The sequence below is a fragment of the Rutidosis leptorrhynchoides genome, chromosome 1 (assembly GCF_046630445.1).
Source record: "Rutidosis leptorrhynchoides isolate AG116_Rl617_1_P2 chromosome 1, CSIRO_AGI_Rlap_v1, whole genome shotgun sequence".
NCBI lineage: Eukaryota > Viridiplantae > Streptophyta > Magnoliopsida > Asterales > Asteraceae > Rutidosis > Rutidosis leptorrhynchoides.
This window is the reverse complement of record NC_092333.1, coordinates 69,283,606-69,299,467: the sequence shown is the minus strand read 5'-3', so window position 1 is coordinate 69,299,467 and position 15,862 is coordinate 69,283,606.

The window sequence follows — 15,862 nt, the reverse complement described above, 5'->3', positions numbered from 1 at the left end:
TGTTGTTAACAAATTCAAAATTACCTCCACAACATACATGAACAACAAATGCTTCATCATTACTACAGCTCATTAAGACACAAATTAGTGAAAAAATAGATAAAAGTTGGTACCTTAACGATGCTCTAATGACTTGATCTTTTTGAAAATGAAGTAAAATAAAATTATTAATCTGGAGTTCTAGCCTCATTAAATAGACAGGTACATAATCTTATCTGTAAAGGTACAAAGAATCCAAAAAAATCTTATCCAGAAATCAGGAAAAATCCATTCTGATAAGGCGCAAGGCGCAAGGACGCAAGGACGCAAGCCCTTATCCTTGCGCCTTGCGTTTACACGCAAAGGCGCAAGCCGCAAGGTCGCAAGGTCTAAAGATACTTGCGCCTTGCGCGGGCAAATTCTCAAAAAAAAAAAAAAAGGGGGTTCCAGCTCAGAAAAGGCCAAAAAAATGGGTATTTTGGTGATTGACCCTTTAGTGAATTACTCATTAATGTGCCGTTCTTATCAGATTTGGCTCACCTCTTCATATTGGGCCTCAACATTGCTTAGCCTATGGAGTACTCTTAATCGTAGCAAATGTAAAAAAATATTCAAGAACATAAGTGAAGTTTAATAAATGTTGGATCAAAATCAGAGGCGGAACCACTAAGGGACAGAGGGGGTAGTCGCCCGAGTGAATTTGCAATTTTCAGTGTAAAAGTTTAGAATTTTTCAATTTTGCTCTCAGGGAAAAAAAAAATTTGCCTCAAAGACTCCATATTTTGCCCTAAAACCTTCAAATTTTGCCAAAAAACCTTCAAACTTTGCCCAAAAACTTCCATATTTTGCCCAAAAACTTCCATATTTTGCCCAAAAACCTCCGTATCATACCCAAAAAAGTTGCTATGATTTAAAAAAAAAAAATCGCCCTGGGTGAAACAAATTCTGTTTTCACCACTGATCAAAATGAAGCTTAAATGTTAATCTTCTCATTAAGGACAAAGTTTTTCATATAAATAAAAACTTTCAAACCAGATTAGTACTTTTGCACAAATCACATGTACCTCCCATGTAATTTCTGTCTAAAAGTAACGATAATAAAGATAATTATATACTTAAGAAATTTTTATAACGACGGAACTAATAATTATCGTTAAAATGCAGAAAACTTTTATACAGAGTATAATTTAATAATTAAACTATTAATTTAATTGAATATATTAATTATACTCCATATTATATATTATATATATCATAAATTCAATGAGAACTTCAATTTGGAGAAAACCTGAGGACTCCATTTTTGCCGACTTCATTCATTTTTGTTAGACTTTAGGAATCGTAGAATAAGGATTTTTTTTTTTTTTTTTTTTTGGTTGGATTTCGGCCATTTTTGTTCTACTTCAGTCATTTTTGTTCGACTTCAACCATTTTTGTTAGACTTCAGGAATTGTAGAACAATGTTGTTTTGTTCGACTTCAGTTTTATTTGTTCGAATTCAGAGTTGTAAAACAAAAGTGTAAAACAAAAAACGACTTTTTTTTGTACGACTTCAACTTTTTTTGTTCGACTTAAAGATTTTATACAACAAAAACCATAATGTATAACAAAAACGTGATTTCATATGCATCTCAAAAAATGTTCGACTTCATCATTTTTGTCAACCTTCATATTTTGTTCGACCTCAAAAGTTCTCATAGTTCTCTTTACTAAAAAATTATCATTAGATCCCTGAACTATATATTATATTACACCCTCCGTTCCACTACAAGTGTTTCTTGTTGACTTTTTAAAGTCTTTAGTTGTCAACTTTGATTATAAATATTTTTATCTGTATTATATAATAATTAATAAAAGTTATATGAATGAATTGAGTTTTAAATGTGTTTCCATTCATATAATTTTCATTAAATATTATATAATACAAAAAAATATTTACAATTAAAGTTGAGAGAGAAATATTTTGAAAAGTAGTAGACACTTCTGGTGTAGCGACCCGACAAAATCGTCATTGACGACGCCGTCTACTTAGGTCCCATTACGTGGTCATAAGTCTTTAAAATGACGTTTGACCAAAAAATATGTCGCATTCATTTCAAATGTAAAGATGTTTCAAGTTTACAAAAGTAGTTCGACAACTAGTTACGTTACAATGTTTTAAGTACAAATGTAACCCATGCGACACAATTTAATGTAAAGCCAAAAGACGCTCCATGTATGCATGTATACTCGACATCCAAGCAAGTATCAAAATAGTGAGCGGAAGCATGTAACACATATCGTTCAAGGACCTGAGAAAAACATAGAAAATCTGTCAACGAAAACGTTGGTGAAATCATAGGTTTAGTAAGTGAGTACGTAAGTAAGTAAGTTGAACTACAAGATTTATAACGTTGAAATAATAGTAAACCATTCTAAAATTTGTTATCACGAGCACCCAATTATCAAGGCTTAACTAACGTTACCCCATACACATAGTGTTAGAACCTACACTTATTCTCGAAAATATATTTCATCCGCATAACGGTAGCGAACCGTCCGAATGAGGGTTTGTCAAACCCATATGGCCATACAACATAAGTTCTCGCTTACACCCGGCAAGTGTAACTAATGATAATCGAATTGAGGCATTTTTGTTCTAACTCGTACGTAGAATGTTTGTTTTCGTACTTGTGTTCACTTTGTAAAACGAAACGTTTATGTTTTCTCATCCCAATGTAAGTATAAAAGAGTAAAAGTGGTGTAACATCCCGCCTTTTTCCATTTACTTTTCCGTTATACTAATATAAAGTCCGTTATATGTTTATAACATCTCCCGTTGATACGCGTTTTAAATTATCTCGTTTAGGTAATTCCCGCACCCGAACGAAAGTTGAGGGACTAAACTTGACAAAGGGATCAAACCCTTGACTAGGTCAAAGGGTCAAACCCCTTTCACCCATTCATTTCCACCTCCATCTCTCTCTCTTTCTCTCTAGCAAGAACACACACTCAAAACCAAATTCATTCAATCATCATCTAAATTCGATCTAGGAGGCTTACAACAAAATAAACTACATATTTGTGATCCTCTCTTCATCCTCTTCATTTTGGTACCAACTTCATCTCATTTGGGTAACTTTCTAAAATCACTAGATTTTGTGTTCTTGATGTTTTTAACTTATAAAAGTGTTAATTAGTGTCTATGGCTCAAGTCTAACACGAATATATGATTTATATGCTCGATCTCGTTGTTTTAGTGTAACTAGCATGAACTTGAATTTTGGTGTGTTGTTCTTGAATTTTGGATGATCATATGTTGTTAGATGTTAAAAGTTGATGTTTTAATTGTGTTACTAGCATCACTAGCTTCAATTTGATGTGTAGGTTGCCTTAGAAAACTTTATGAACTTGATTAGTGATTTTGGTGAATTTGGGTTAGGGTTTGATGAACTTGAAATGGACTTTTGATGCATTGAATGCCATGGATTATTATTGGTAAGTGTTTAGTTGGATTGTATGCTTGATTACCTTCGAAACGGCATATCATTCATGTATATTGGTTGCCCGAATCATTGAATCGCATTTATGAACTTGTATGCGGTTAATGTTAAGCATTAGATGCGGTTTTGGTTGTTGTAATAGGTAGATTGATTGATGAAATGTGTTTAGTTGTTTTCCTCGTCAAATTACCTTCCCAACGGTATAAGATACTTGTCTTGATTGTTTGCGGATCATAAATGGTGATTGTTTGAAGTTAGGTTCGTGCATAAAACTTAAAAACTGCCAGAATTCTCTGCACAGGTACCCGCGCGGCGCGCCATATACCCGCGCGGCGCGCCGTTTGGGTCTGTCCAACTTGGTCAATTTTCGAATAATGTTTGCTATGCTACGCACCTCCGATTCACATGTAACTTGTCCTAGCATGCTCATACATGATTAAAAACCTCAGAAAAATAGTTCGGGACACGACCCGAACGTGTTGACTTTTTCGTTGACTTTGACCGACCAAAGTTTGACTTTTTGTCAAACTTAACCAAATGATTTTTGCAACCTTCCTAACTTGTTTATATACTTGTATCTTGCATGAAACTTGACAATTTGATTTCACATGCTAAATAATCGAGTCGTAACGAGCCATAGGACTAATTGAACATCTTTGACCGTTTGTGTTTACCGTTATTGATACAACCTATATGTTTAGGTCAAGACTAGCTTTGTCTTTGCACGCGTCTACTTGTTGAAGTACTTTATTAACTCTTGCACTCAAGGTGAGATCATAGTCCCACTTTTACTCTTTTTGAACTTATATTTGGGATGAGAAAACATAAACGATTCTTTTGAACTAAGTGAACACAAGAACGGGAAAACAAACATTCTACATACGAGTTTAGAACAAAAATCCTCAATTCGATTATCATTAGTTACACTTGCCGGGTGTAAGCGAGAACTTATGTTATATGGCCATATGGGTTGACAACCCTCATCTTTGACGGTTCGCTACCGTCTACGGATGAAATATATTTTCGAGAATCAGTGTTTGTTCTAGCACTAAGTGATGGGGTATACAATGGAAGGAATGTTAAGCTTTGATAATTGGGTGCTCGTGAAACAAACTTTTGGAATGTATTACTATTATTTCATTGATGCAAATCTTGTGGTTCACTTGTACTTACTTACTTAAACCTATGATTTCACCAACGTTTTCGTTGACAGATTTCTATGTTTTTCTCAGGTCCTTGAACGATACATGATACATGCTTCCGCTCATTATTTTGATACTTGCATTGGATGTCGAGTATACATGCATAGATGGAGCGTCTTTTGAATACTCTTAAATTGTGTCGCATAAGTTTCATTTGTACTTAAAACTTCGTATCGTAACTTGTGGTGGAACTATTCTTGTAAACTTGAACAACCTTTACATTTGAAATGAATGCGACATATCTTTTGGTCAAACGTTGTTTTAAAGACTTATGACCACGTAACGGGACCTAAGTAGACGGCGCCGTCAATGATGATTTGGTCGGGTCGCTACAGATGGTATCAGAGCGTTGGTTGTAGGGATTTAGAGTTCATTAGTGTCAACCCCGAGTCATAGGGTACATTGGTGAGTCTAGACTACAACCGGCATATAGACTTGAAGTAGGAATTACTTGACTACTTGTGCATTTATACTCGAACGCTTCTACTCATATCTACTCTTAGTTCATCTTAATCTCACGTTGTTTAATTTGATTGACACGCCACCTTGACTATATGAAATGATGTCGAATGCACATATGAATCAGGGTAATATAATTTCCGGGATTATATTACGGTGACTCATATGAACGTTCCGACATTATGACATAAAGAATTTAAGGCGAGTCGAGGAAAAACTTCTCTTTATCTTTATTCTATATCACGGTTAGTATTATTGAGAATACTAATCAATGATATTCTTGTGTCTTGAAGGAACAATGGCTCCTCGTCGTGTACGCCGCAATGAAACTCCCGAACAAGCTCTCGAACGGATGATAGCTACCGCCGTAGATGCGGCCATGGCCGGTCACTCATCCAACAACAATAATAATAACAACCACAACAACAACAACAACAACAACAACAACAACAACAACAATGGAGCCGGAAACTCAAACGAGGGATGCTCTTATAAAGCTTTCATGGGGTGCAAACCTCACACCTTTGATGGAACCGGGGGACCGGTCGTGCTCACCCGATGGTTTGAGCAAACGGAAGCCGTCTTTAGCATAAGCGGTTGTCGGGACCAAGACAAGGTCAAATACTCCACTCACACCTTCGCCGGTGTCGCTCTTACATGGTGGAATACTTATGTACAATCGGTGGGTACCGATGAAGCTCATGCCCTCTCTTGGGCCGATCTAAAGGAAAAGATGATTGTTGAATATTTTCCGCGCGAAGAAACCCGAAAGCTTGAGGAAGAACTAAGAGCTTTGAAAGCGGTCGGGAACGATCTTAAAACTTATAATCAACGCTTCGCCGAACTATCCTTGATGTGTCCTAATCTTGTTAACCCCGAATCTCAAAGGATTGAGCTCTACATGCTCGGTCTTCCAAAAAGCATCAAACAAGGGGTGATGTCATCCAAACCCACTACTCATCAAGCCGCTATGAACATGGCTCGCCAACTAATTGAAATGGTTGACGAAATCGTAGTTCCGGCACCTAAGGCCGAGGATAAATCGGGCGGCAACAAAAGAAAGTGGGAACCCTCCCAATCAAGCAACAACAACTTTGCCAAGAAATCTTTCACTTTCGACGGCAAGAAGGGTTATGCCGGGAATCTACCTTTTTGCAACAAATGCAACAAACATCACTTTGGCGAATGTAGTAAGCTAATTTGCCATCGGTGCCAAGGAATTGGTCATAAGGCCAACGATTGTAAAAGTGCCACTCCCGTCGCTCGAAAGTGGCCCAATGCACCAAAGACGGGCACTTGTTACGAATGTGGCCAAACGGGTCATTATAGAAATGCATGCCCAAAGAAGAAAGATAACCCCAACACGCGCGGCCGAGCTTTTAACATCAACACCGAGGAAGCCCGGGATGACACTGAACTAGTCACGGGTACGTTTCTTCTCAACAATTCGTATGTCTCTTGCTTATTCGATTCAGGTGCCGATAAATGCTTTGTATCCAAGACTTTGACTCATTCTTTTAGCACTCCACCTCTTCCATTAGATACCCCTTATACCATTGAAGTGGCTAACGGGAAACTATTAAGTGCCGACACATATTACCGGGGGTGTGCGTTAAACATTTTGGGTAAGGAATTTGAAATTGACTTGATACCCATGGAACTAGGAAGCTTTGATGTAATAATCGGTATGAATTGGTTAGTCAAAACGAAATCTCACATCCTTTGTGATCTTAACGCAATCCGAATTCCTATCGAGAATGGTGAACCTTTGATTGTTTATGGCGATAAGAGTTGCACCAGACTCAATCTCATTTCGTGCCTTAAAGTTAGAAAACTACTCCGTAAGGGTTGTTTTGCGATCCTTGCCCACGTTAAGAAAGTCGAGTCCGATGAGAAGCATATCGATGATGTGCCAATTGTTAGTGACTTTTCCGATGTATTTCCCGACGAATTGCCGGGTCTTCCACCTCATCGACCGGTTGAATTCCAAATCGATCTTATTCCGGGAGCCGCACCCGTAGCACGTGCACCATATAGACTCGCCCCATCCGAAATGCAAGAATTGCAAAGTCAAATCCAAGAACTACTTGATCGTGGTTTTATCCAACCTAGCCATTCACCTTGGGGCGCTCCGATTTTGTTTGTTAAAAAGAAAGACGGATCCCTACGAATGTGCATTGATTATCGTGAACTAAATAAATTGACGGTTAAGAACCGATATCCTCTTCCTCGCATCGATGACCTCTTTGATCAACTACAAGGGTCTTGTGTATATTCGAAAATCGATCTCCGCTCGGGTTATCATCAATTAAGGGTTAAGGGGGAAGATGTCTCCAAAACCGCTTTCCGAACTCGCTATGGTAGTTATGAATTCCTCGTCATGCCATTTGGTCTCACTAACGCACCGGCGGTGTTCATGGATCTTATGAACCGCGTGTGCAAACCGTATCTCGATAAATTCGTTATTGTGTTCATCGATGATATATTGATCTATTCTAAAAATGAAGAAGAGCACGAACAACATCTCCGACTTGTGCTTGAACTCTTGAGACAAGAACGACTTTATGCCAAATTCTCCAAGTGTGAATTTTGGTTGAAGGAAGTTCAATTTCTTGGTCATGTTGTAAGTGATCAAGGCATTAAAGTCGATCCCACAAAGATCGAAGCCATTAGTAAATGGGAGACTCCTACTACTCCTACTCACATTCGTCAATTTTTGGGTCTCGCCGGGTACTATCGTAGATTCATCGAAAATTTCTCTTTGGTTGCACGTCCTCTGACCGCATTGACTCACAAGGGAAAGAAATTCATTTGGGCGACCGAACATGAATCCGCATTCCAAATCTTGAAAACGAAGCTAACCACCGCTCCTATCTTGTCACTTCCCGAAGGCAATGATGACTTTGTTGTATATTGCGATGCCTCAAAACATGGTTTTGGGTGTGTATTGATGCAACGAACGAAAGTCATTGCTTATGCTTCTCGACAACTCAAAATTCATGAACGAAACTATACGACACATGATCTCGAACTCGGAGCCGTTGTCTTTGCACTTAAAATGTGGAGACACTATCTTTATGGAACCAAGAGTACTATCTTCACCGATCACAAAAGCCTTCAACACATTTTCGATCAAAAGCAACTAAACATGAGACAACGAAGGTGGATTGAAACCTTAAACGATTACGATTGCGAGCTTCGTTACCATCCCGGGAAGGCAAATGTAGTAGCCGATGCCTTAAGTCGAAAAGAAAGAGCGGTGCCTCTCCGTGTCCGAGCTTTAAACATCACCATTCACACCAACCTTAATAGCCAAATTCGGGTAGCCCAAGATGAGGCTCTCAAGGATGAAAACATCTCTCTCGAACACTTGAACGTCCTCACCTCTCGATTCGAAGTTAAAGAAACCGGACTCCGATATTTCGCCGGAAGAATTTGGGTGCCTAGTTATGGGGATCTACGAAGCCTTATTTTAGATGAAGCCCATAAGTCACGATACTCGATTCACCCCGGTGCCAATAAGATGTACCACGACCTTAAACAACTATATTGGTGGCCGAACATCAAAAGGGACGTAGCTACTTATATTTCCAAGTGTTTGACATGTTCCAAAGTCAAAGCCGAACACCAAAGACCGTCCGGACTACTTCAACAACCCGAGATCCCGCAATGGAAGTGGGAAAGGATAACGATGGATTTTATCACCAAGCTACCAAAAACGACGGGCGGTTATGATACCATTTGGGTTATTGTTGACCGTCTCACCAAATCCGCACACTTCCTTGCCATGAAAGAAACGGACAAAATGGAGAAACTTGCACAACTTTACATTAAGGAGATCGTAGCCCGACACGGTGTACCTTTATCGATTATCTCCGACCGAGATGGCCGTTTCGTTTCTAGATTTTGGCGTACATTGCAAGAAGCGTTGGGAACGCGTTTAGACATGAGCACCGCATATCACCCTCAAACCGATGGACAAAGCGAACGTACAATTCAAACCTTAGAGGACATGTTACGAGCTTGCGTGGTTGATTTCGGAAAAGCTTGGGACAAGCACTTACCTCTCGCCGAGTTCTCTTACAACAATAGTTATCACGCGAGTATTAAAGCCGCACCTTTTGAAGCGCTATATGGCCGCAAATGTCGTTCACCTCTTTGTTGGGCCGAGGTAGGCGACGTGCAAATCACCGGACCCGAACTCATTCACGAAACCACCGAGAAAATCGTTCAAATCCGAGATAGGCTTAGGACGGCCCGAAGTCGTCAAAAGAGCTATACCGACAAACGACGCAACGATCTTGAATTTCAAGTCGGTGACCGAGTAATGTTAAAAGTCGCACCTTGGAAGGGTGTAATCCGTTTTGGGAAACGCGGGAAGCTAAATCCGCGGTATATTGGTCCTTTCGAAATCTTGGAGCGTATTGGAACCGTTGCTTATCGTTTAGATCTTCCGCCTCAATTGAATTCCGTTCATCCTACCTTCCATGTATCTAACTTGAAAAAGTGTCTTGCCGAACCCGATATCGTCATCCCTCTCGAAGAACTTGCTATTGATGACAAACTTCATTTTGTGGAGGAACCGGTTGAAATTGTGGACACCTCCGTCAAGACATTGAAACAAAGCCGAATCCCGATTGTCAAGGTTCGTTGGAATGCCAAAAGAGGACCCGAGTTTACTTGGGAAAGACAAGATCAAATGCAAAGGAAGTATCCTCATCTATTCGTGAATTCGGAAACGCAAGATCTCGAGGAAGAAACAACGACTACTACGCCTACTTAAATTTCGGGACGAAATTTCTTTTAAGGAGTAGGTAATGTAACATCCCGCCTTTTTCCATTTACTTTTCCGTTATACTAATATAAAGTCCGTTATATGTTTATAACATCTCCCGTTGATACGCGTTTTAAATTATCTCGTTTAGGTAATTCCCGCACCCGAACGAAAGTTGAGGGACTAAACTTGACAAAGGGATCAAACCCTTGACTAGGTCAAAGGGTCAAACCCCTTTCACCCATTCATTTCCACCTCCATCTCTCTCTCTCTTTCTCTCTAGCAAGAACACACACTCAAAACCAAATTCATTCAATCATCATCTAAATTCGATCTAGGAGGCTTACAACAAAATAAACTACATATTTGTGATCCTCTCTTCATCCTCTTCATTTTGGTACCAACTTCATCTCATTTGGGTAACTTTCTAAAATCACTAGATTTTGTGTTCTTGATGTTTTTAACTTATAAAAGTGTTAATTAGTGTCTATGGCTCAAGTCTAACACGAATATATGATTTATATGCTCGATCTCGTTGTTTTAGTGTAACTAGCATGAACTTGAATTTTGGTGTGTTGTTCTTGAATTTTGGATGATCATATGTTGTTAGATGTTAAAAGTTGATGTTTTAATTGTGTTACTAGCATCACTAGCTTCAATTTGATGTGTAGGTTGCCTTAGAAAACTTTATGAACTTGATTAGTGATTTTGGTGAATTTGGGTTAGGGTTTGATGAACTTGAAATGGACTTTTGATGCATTGAATGCCATGGATTATTATTGGTAAGTGTTTAGTTGGATTGTATGCTTGATTACCTTCGAAACGGCATATCATTCATGTATATTGGTTGCCCGAATCATTGAATCGCATTTATGAACTTGTATGCGGTTAATGTTAAGCATTAGATGCGGTTTTGGTTGTTGTAATAGGTAGATTGATTGATGAAATGTGTTTAGTTGTTTTCCTCGTCAAATTACCTTCCCAACGGTATAAGATACTTGTCTTGATTGTTTGCGGATCATAAATGGTGATTGTTTGAAGTTAGGTTCGTGCATAAAACTTAAAAACTGCCAGAATTCTCTGCACAGGTACCCGCGCGGCGCGCCATATACCCGCGCGGCGCGCCGTTTGGGTCTGTCCAACTTGGTCAATTTTCGAATAATGTTTGCTATGCTACGCACCTCCGATTCACATGTAACTTGTCCTAGCATGCTCATACATGATTAAAAACCTCAGAAAAATAGTTCGGGAAACGACCCGAACGTGTTGACTTTTTCGTTGACTTTGACCGACCAAAGTTTGACTTTTTGTCAAACTTAACCAAATGATTTTTGCAACCTTCCTAACTTGTTTATATACTTGTATCTTGCATGAAACTTGACAATTTGATTTCACATGCTAAATAATCGAGTCGTAACGAGCCATAGGACTAATTGAACATCTTTGACCGTTTGTGTTTACCGTTATTGATACAACCTATATGTTTAGGTCAAGACTAGCTTTGTCTTTGCACGCGTCTACTTGTTGAAGTACTTTATTAACTCTTGCACTCAAGGTGAGATCATAGTCCCACTTTTACTCTTTTTGAACTTATATTTGGGATGAGAAAACATAAACGATTCTTTTGAACTAAGTGAACACAAGAACGGGAAAACAAACATTCTACATACGAGTTTAGAACAAAAATCCTCAATTCGATTATCATTAGTTACACTTTCCGGGTGTAAGCGAGAACTTATGTTATATGGCCATATGGGTTGACAACCCTCATCTTTGACGGTTCGCTACCGTCTACGGATGAAATATATTTTCGAGAATCAGTGTTTGTTCTAGCACTAAGTGATGGGGTATACAATGGAAGGAATGTTAAGCTTTGATAATTGGGTGCTCGTGAAACAAACTTTTGGAATGTATTACTATTATTTCATTGATGCAAATCTTGTGGTTCACTTGTACTTACTTACTTAAACCTATGATTTCACCAACGTTTTCGTTGACAGATTTCTATGTTTTTCTCAGGTCCTTGAACGATACATGATACATGCTTCCGCTCATTATTTTGATACTTGCATTGGATGTCGAGTATACATGCATAGATGGAGCGTCTTTTGAATACTCTTAAATTGTGTCGCATAAGTTTCATTTGTACTTAAAACTTCGTATCGTAACTTGTGGTGGAACTATTCTTGTAAACTTGAACAACCTTTACATTTGAAATGAATGCGACATATCTTTTGGTCAAACGTTGTTTTAAAGACTTATGACCACGTAACGGGACCTAAGTAGACGGCGCCGTCAATGATGATTTGGTCGGGTCGCTACAAGTGGGACTATGATCTCACCTTGAGTGCACGAATGTAAATGTACTTCACAAAGTAAACGTGTGCAAGAAAGAATGCTAGTCTCGACCTAAATAATAGGTTGTATCGATATCGGTAAGCATGAAGTTGGTCAAAGTATTCAATTAGTCCTATGGCTCGTTACGACTCGATTATATAGCATGTGAATCACGTTGTCAAGTTTCATGCAAGATACAAGTATAAAAGTGTGATGACCCGGGAATTTCTGACCAAATTTAAACTTAATCTTTATATGATTTCGACGATAAGCAAAGTCTGTGTGATGACCCGAAAATTTTTGACTTATTTAAACCAATTCTCTATACGATTTATTATTTTAACACGTTAAACAAAGTCTGTTAGATTGAGTCTCAAAATTTTAGAACTGTTACATATATACAATTACCTTTGACTACTCTCGACGATTCATGAACAATTATATGTATGTATATATATATATGTACAAGTAAAAACGACTTTCCTACAGTAAAAATTACTTTGCTACAGTAAAACACAATTTGCTACAGTAAAACACTATTTGCTACAGTGAAACCGTATTTTGCTACAGCGCTACAGTGAAAACGAGTTTGCTACAGTGATTTGCTACATTAAAACACTATTTGCTACAGTAAAACACAATTTGCTACAGTAAAACACTATTTGCTACAGTAACACTATTTGCTACAGTGACACTATTTGATGTCGACGAACTAGCAAACAAAAACGGAAAAGGCGGCCATGCGATCGCATGGCAAAAACACTGAAAACTCATGCGATCGCATGAGCTACAGTAAATCGAAAAGTATTATAAATACGCCAGATTCCTGCACGAACTCTTCACACTTAAATTTCTTTAATCAATTTTTATATTTATAATTATAATTATAATTTTAATTTAAGTTTAATAATAATAAAGTATATTCGAGGGTGTTTTAATTCGGGTTTCAAACCGCTTTAAGCTAAGGAAATATTGGGTATTGTTCGGGGTATTGTTCTTGAATCCAAGGCCAACCATACAGTCGTCTACCATCATTACGTCTACGCAATTTGCCTACAATATTGAATCGCAATATTGAACTGTGAGTTATAGTCTCCCTTTTTAAATACTTTAAATATTTTTGGGCTGAGAATACATGCAATTTATTTTAAACGCGATAAGACACAAGTACATACTAAATTCTACACTGAGTTAAACCGAAAATCCCTTAGCTTTGTGATGTTATGCGAGGTGTATATAAAATAGTTATTAATTTTAGCAGAAAACACTATTAAATACGATACAATTTTACACAAGATATTTATTTATTTATAGAATGGATATACTTAAACCTTGCTACAACACTTATAGGCAGTGTACCTAATCGTACAGTAGTGTAGTTTTTAGTAAGTCCGGTTCGTTCCACAGGGAAATCTTTAAACAAAGCTCAACGCTATATTAGTTTACTTTTATAAAAATACAAACATATATATAAGTAATATTATTATTATAAAGGGGGTTTTTACCGTTTAATGACCGGTTTGTCGATTTTAAAACTTTAGTCGTAGTTAAAACCTAATGTAAAATATTAAATAAATAAAAGACTTAAATTAAAACTTAAAGTAAATAACGATAATGAAATTGCGAATAATAAAAGTGCGATAAACTTGCGATAATTAAAAAGTACGATAATTAAAAGTGCGATTAAACAACAATAAATAAAAGTGCGATAATTAGAAGTGCAATTAAATATAAAATAAAGGAAATTAAATATGAAATAAAAGAATTATGCTTATTTAAACTTCCGTAATCATGATGTTTGACGTGTTGATTTTAGTTTTATGCCCATGGGTTAATTGTCCTTTGTCCTGGATTATTTAATATGTCCGTCTGGTTTTTGTCCATAACAGTCCATCAGTCATAAATATAAAGTGCGAGTGTCCTCATCAAATTATTCTTATACCCGAAGTTAAATATTCCAACTAATTGGGGATTCGAATTGTAACAAGGTTTTAATACTTTGTTTAATGAATACACCAGGTTATCGACTGCGTGTAAACCAAGGTTTTACTACTTTGTTAACAATTACACCAATTACCCTTGAATGTAATTTCACCCCTGTTTTAATTATTCTAGTGGCTATTAATCCATTCCCGTGTCCGGTTAAATGAACGATTATTCGTACATATAAATACCCCGCCCATCGTGTCCGATCGAGTGTATATGGTAATTTATAGGGACGCCCAATTGTAAATCTTTATATTAACATTAACAAACTTTCATTTAGTTAAACAAATATAAAGCCCATTAATAGCCCATAGTCTAATTTCCACAAGTGTCGTTCTTTTATCCAAACCCCAATTATGGTACAAAGCCCAATTACCCAATTTTAGTAATTAGCCCAACATCATGATTACTTCGTTTTAAATAAGCATAATAATAACTTAGCTACGAGACATTAATGTAAAAAGGTTGAACATAACTTATAATGATTAAAAATAGCGTAGCGTTACACGGACAGAATTTCGACTTACACCCTTACAATATTCGCTAACATACCCTTATTATTAGAATTATAATTAAAATTAAAATATAAATTATAAATATAAATATAAATTTTACGTATGAATGAGGAAGAAAAAGATGATGATTTTTGATCAGAATTCGGTTGGCTTTATAGGCAGTTTTGATTTTTGGGGCTCCGCGAATCGCGGTGAAAACCTCTTCAAACTCCGCGAGTCGCGGAGGTTACTTTTACAGCTCAGTCCTTGGAGTTTTTCTCTGCCGACGGTTTTTTATTTATAAATATAATATATATATAATTAATATAATTAATTATATATTATATTATATTTATATACATAGTTAACTTGTAATTTTTAGTCCGTTGCGTCGAGCGTTAAGAGTTGACTCTGGTCCCGGTTCCGGATTTTCGAACGTCCTCGCGTACAATTTAATATCTTGTACTTTGCGTTTTGAATCTTGTACTTTTGTAATTTCGAGACGTTTCTTATCAATAATTGGAACCTTTTTGATTGTCTTTTGTACTTTTGAGCTTTTTGGTCGTTTGCGTCTTCAATTCGTCGAATCTGTCTTTTGTCTTCACCTTTTATTATACAAACGAATATCACTTGTAAATAGAACAATTGCAACTAAAAGCTTGTCTTTCTTGAGGAATAATGCTATGAAATATATGTTCGTTTTTAGCATTATCACTTTGGTAACTAGTAGCTGCCAGTACATAGGATATGGACTAGTGGGCGCGAATAATTGTATATGGATCCATAGGGCTTGACATCCCCGTCCGAGCTAGAGCGCTAGCCTTTTAACGGACGTATGTTATTTGAGTTTAAGACACGTTGGTTTGCGTGTATTAAAACGAATGGGGTAATTATCACTATAGCGTTAAGTTTAGTTACCAGGGTGCTCTGTTACGTAGAATCTATTGATAAACTTTTGATGAAATCTTGTGGTCTATCTTTATATATGTTTATGACTCGAGCAATTAAACCTATAACTCACCAACATTCGTGTTGACTTTTTAGCATGTTTTATTCTCAGGTCCTTAGAATGCTTCCGCTGTGATGTGCTTGTTGCCTGCATGGAGTCTCTCATGCTTTGTACAAAGTTTATTGCATTCAAAATAAAAC